Raw genomic sequence first — 5,540 nt, 5'->3', positions numbered from 1 at the left:
AATAATAGTTAGTGTTTTGTGAAGTCAAAGGCTTTCATGGCTGGCATCCATAGTTTTTTGTGGGTTTTTCAGGATTAGTGGCCATGTTCTTGAAGAGTTTATTCCTGACGTTTCGCCAGTATTGCGGAACTGGGGAAAAGAGCGGGAAGGCAGGGGCCTTATAACGGGTGGGCGGAGTTACCGCCAAAAAGTTTCAATATGTTGCAGAGTAAACTCTGCCCAGTGATTCCAGTAGGTTCCGAGCAGCACTGCGCAGGCGCAGTGAAACCCATTTGTATGTATTCGCAGAGACCACGAAGAAGAATAATAGTTAGTGTTTTGTGAAGTCAAAGGCTTTCATGGCTGGCATCCATAGTTTTTTGTGGGTTTTTCAGGATTAGTGGCCATGTTCTTGAAGAGTTTATTCCTGACGTTTCGCCAGTATCTGTGGCTGGCATCTTCAGAGAAAGTTAGTGTTTTCAACATTAATGCATAAAGACGTTGCTAAAATCAAGCAACTTCCAAAACCCTATTTACTCCCTCTTATATTATTGGTAAAAGTACCCGGTTTTGCACAGGCTGGGATAAATGACACTTCAATATATCAATAAAGTAATGCTGGTTTCAGTTGTTCTGCACATTGCACTTGCTGTGGCTGAGCGAAGCCATAGAATCTCTAGGTTTGCTTGCTGCCATATTAGACCCCTAGACTCCCAAGAAAGGTGTCTACAGAATTCATGCCCATGGGGAGGGGTTGCCCCATAGCAAGGGAAAGGGGACAGCACCATAATTTTGTTCCTTGGTCTTCTCCTCCCATGATTCTCTGCAAGCATATGCACAGGTTGGAGAAATCTGTCAACTACTGATTGATGATCATACTGCAGGCCTCAGACAGAGAAATGTAAAATAAGTTAAACAAATGAGTGCTGAAAATATATGCCCCTCATAATGGCTCTAAGAAAGAGACAACCTTTAAAATAATAAAAGACGGCCAATTTTTCTCATTTATATATGTGGCCAAATTAAAAGAAATAAATGAGAATAAGGTACTTAACTTTTATCATTTTTCAAAATTAGTTTCCCAAAGTTCCCCTACTTAATTTAAAAAGGTGGAAGGGTGAGGGGGAAAAAAGGAATGGTGGGGGGGGGGGGGGGGGGAAAAAAAGGGAGGGGGGGGGGGGGGGGAGAGAGAAAATATGGTAATGCCTTTAAGACTATGGTATTTATTTTCACATGAGCTTTTGTGGATGCAAACCCACATCCTCAGATGCTGTAGTCTTAAAGGAACATAAAGAAAACCAAAATAATGACCACAGAGGAGCTACACACATTCAATCTAGACAATTAGAAAACTGAAACAGTAAAAGAATTCTTGTACCTTGGATCAAACATTGATCAGAATGGAGATTACAGTCAAGAAATCAGAAGACTGGGAATGGTAAGGGTAGCTATGAAAGAGCTGGAAAAGATCCTAAAGAGTAAAGATATACAACTGAGCACTAAAGTTAGAATCATCCAAGCTACTGTATTCCTCATTACTATGTATGGATGTGAGATCTGGACAGTGAAGGAAGCATTGATTTAAGATGTGGTGCTGGAGAAAGAGTGCTGAGAATACGATGGCCAAAAAGACAAACAAATGGGTCCTTGAGCAGATCAAGCCTGAAATATCCCTGGAAGCTAAGAGGATCCAATTGAGGCTGTCATAATTTGGCCACATTATGAGAAGGAACGACTCATTGGAAAAGACAATAAGGCTAGGAAAGGTGGAGGGAAACAGAAAGAGAGGAAGACCACAAGCTAGATGGGTGGACTCTATTAGAGAGGTCACAAGTATACATTTACAGGACCTAAACAGAACAGTGGAGGACAGGGAGGCTTGCAGATATCTAATCCACAGGGTCACCATGAGTCAGGGTTGACTTGAGGGCAGTTAACAACAAAAGCAACAGTCTTAAAGATGCCACTACATTCTTTACCCCCTTTTTTAATGCTGCAAGAGACTAAAATGGCTACTTCTTTGAAAACTATTTAATTTAAAGCATCTTTGTTTGATCCCAGTCATAAAGGTTCTTTAGTTTCTTGTTCTGTTTAGAAAACTAGATTCAAGAGTATTAAGGTATTCTCTAGACCCTAATTTAAAAGTAACAAAAGGGAAAAGTTGGGAGAAAAGAGGGCTAGGATAGGCAGAATGTAATTCTAAACAGAAAGATTCCATGTCCTATTTCAGCATCTAAAATCCTCTTATATTTTATGTTCTCTTTGACACAGTTAATATCTTCACTTGGTTCCATTTACCTGCACCTATTGCTCCTGGATTCTCAGTGCAGCAACAACACAGACTGGGCTGTTTTCTCTAAGGATTCCATTTCCCTGTGGAAGAGTCCTGCTTAACTAAGCTCCAGTTCTCGGTATTTGTACTTGGTGTGGGCACAAGGGATAGATTAATAATTCCAGCACTTTAGGAACCATCCAATTGGCTAATGGCCTTCCACTTCAACCTATGATGGCGATCTCATACTGTTGTTGAGACCCTGACCTAGGCTTGTTCTTCAGGAACGAGCTCAGGAAATCTCAGACACCATGCTAAGCATGAGACTTTAGCAGCAAGTCATCATCCCAGCCTGTGATGCAGTTTGAATTTGTGTGTTCTCACCTGTGCAGGAATATAGTGTTTACTGACTCCTTTGTCCAACTGTTTCTTGGTAAAGTTTACACTATCTCTTGCTATTCTCTGAAAGGATGATGGGTCTATTATGATAGCCTGTCCCAGATGATGGAATGTGTGGAATTCCCAAATACTCTTGAGGAGTATCCTGTCAGTATCGCCAGTGCATTTTTCAATGCCCTTGTTGCTTTCTGGGACATGGAGATCACCTGGGCAGCAGAAACAATTGCCCCTAAATACTCTCCTTTGTAATGCAGGTAATTTTTTTTTTGGGAGGGGGCACAATAGACAACAAAGTAGGCAAGAAAATGGCTACAAGTCCAGAGTCAGAACTTGGGACCCTTCTATACTGCACAATTATAGCACTATGATTCCACTTTAAGTACCATGGTTCCAACCAATGGAATCCCAGGGTTTGTAGGTTGGCCACAGCCACTAGAGGAGCTGGCAATTCTGAAAGTCCCTCCTTGAACCAATATCTCATGATTCCACAGAAGGATGCTATGGCAGCTAAAGTGGAGTCATATAGCTATTATTGTATAGTGTGTTAGAGCTTCACATGTGAATCTAAACACAGGTGAGAGTTTATTATCAACCCCACAATGTGGCACTATGGCAGTGAAAAATGAGCAGTTCTGTATCATCAGTACAGTTTGGCCCACAACATAATGCACTGTAAAGGAACTTTCAGAGGCATCTTGTGAAATATTTGCTAAGCACTCAGAGGATAAGAATGCTTATCTCTGATATGGTTTCTACAGATGAACCCAGAGCACCATCTAGACACCAACAAGCACCATCAAATAAATTTCAGTTGCTGCATTCCGAGAATGTGGACAAGGTGCTTGACAGAATGCGGTCTGCTCATCACTTCCCATATTGTAAAGGGCACAGTGTTTTAATGATTCAAGTCCTATCTGAAAGGCCAATTCCAGAAGGTGGTGCTGGGGGACTACTATTTGTCTGGGCATTTGTGTTCCTGAGCTCCAAAGGGCTCTGTCTAGACTCCTGTGATCATTTAACATCTATACCAAGGATGAGAAACCTCTTTCAGCAAGAAGGTCAAATTCAATTTCACACAACTGTGTAGAATCAAAAATACTAGCATATTGTAGCTTAAAGCATTTGCTTTCAGAAAGCAAGCTTTAGAAGAAGCATATCGATTTTTTATACTGAGAGAAAATCTATAATAAAGCTAGGAGCCAGTGTGGTGTAGTGGTTTGAATGTTGGACTAGGTCCCTGAGAGACCAGGATTTGAATTTCTGTTTGGCCATGGAAGGCTGCTGAGTGACCTTTGGCAGGTTACACTCTCTCAACCTTATAGGAGGGCAAGGGGGAACTGCCCAACTGTGGCGAAACCTGCAGCTGGGAGGCAAAAGCAAAGGCAGGAGTGAGTGGGTGTCGCAGTGTGGACACCTCACCCTCCCTGCCCCGTGTTCAACCCATGCCACTGCCACTGGCCAAAGGGGATTTAAGTTAATGGGCAGTTCTGCCACCACTAAATGGGGCAGCTTGAGATGTCAGAAGTATGTGCTGAATCGAGTTTTTTCCTCCTAACAGCCCAACTTATGTTGCTCCTCGGCCGAACTTCTGGAGGCCGTCAGCACTGAGGCCAGCTTGGCTTTGCAGCACTTGAGGGAACACATCCTCCACCACCAGGGCCACCATCGCCACACACCAACCTTGGCGTCTTCCTCCTCCTCCTTCAGCTGGGCATGGGGCCCCCCAAACAGGGTCTGGGCTAGAGGAGAGGCGAGGCGAAATGGCGGTGGGAAGCTGGAGAGGTCGGTAGGCCAGAGGAGAGGCGAGCAAGCCAGTGGACAAGAGTGGCACAGGGTGTGCATGGAGTGGCATGTGCATGCATGGCCTAGAGTAGTGTGCAGGGGGGCTGACTGAATGTCACCCGGTGTGGTCCACACCCCCCACATCTCCCAGTGACACTACTGGGTGGAATCTTTTTCCTGTAGTTTGAATCAGATTCAAATGAGTCAGTAGAAATATTAAGTTAGTGGGGGGGGGGGGGGCAGAACAGAATAGGCCTGAGAAAATGGAGGTTCTGCTGGTAAGTTGTCTGCTCAGGAAAGGCAGTGCTTGACATATTCTAACTAGGATTGTTTTTCTACCTCCTACAATTTAAGAATGATGTCTACACTTTGGATATGCTCTTAGATCTGATTTTATCACCACCAGTCCAAATGGTTTCAATATTACAGAGTTCCTTCCATCAGCTGAAACAAGTGTGCCAACTGTGACCCTTCCTTGGACCAAGAAAGCATGACCACAATAATTTATTCCATGTGAATGGATGTGCTGAAAGTAGAGAGAGAATACTTAACAGCTGCAGAGTTCATCCTGATGTTGTTCATGTAGCTTGCTCTTCTGTTTCTTTTCCCCAAGAAAAAAATAAGTCTAACCTTGAAGCAGCAAAGATGCAGAAGTAGCTGTGTTGGCCATTTAGTAAATTCAAACAAAAATCCACCAAAGAATGATACCTTTATTGGCCAACCAAAATGCACAATATACTTGTTGCAAGCTTTTGAAGCTCCACTGGCTTCTTCATTAGGCAAGATGTTACATACCAAACAGGAGAAAAATTGGAGATGTTAGTAAGATGCCTGAATTTTTTTGTTTCTGTTCTTAGTTAAGATGGTATGAGGAGCAAGTGATGGGAGAGCTCGCAATCCAGTCCCACCTTCTCTAGTGGGCAAAAGTGCTCAGGTTGCAATTTCTTACCATAAGAGGGGATGGGGTGTCAAATAAGGGTATTCCCCCGTCCCCTGATAATTGATCATTATACCTCCTCAGATGAAATTTTATTTCAGTTAAACCTCTTTTATAGAGACCCATGACTCAAGCCATCTGCCCTTCTGTTTTTGTCTCTGCTGACCAATG

This window comes from Sceloporus undulatus, chromosome 2 (genome assembly GCF_019175285.1).
Source record: "Sceloporus undulatus isolate JIND9_A2432 ecotype Alabama chromosome 2, SceUnd_v1.1, whole genome shotgun sequence".
In the NCBI taxonomy this organism is placed as follows: domain Eukaryota; kingdom Metazoa; phylum Chordata; class Lepidosauria; order Squamata; family Phrynosomatidae; genus Sceloporus; species Sceloporus undulatus.
This window is presented reverse-complemented; position numbering follows the sequence as displayed.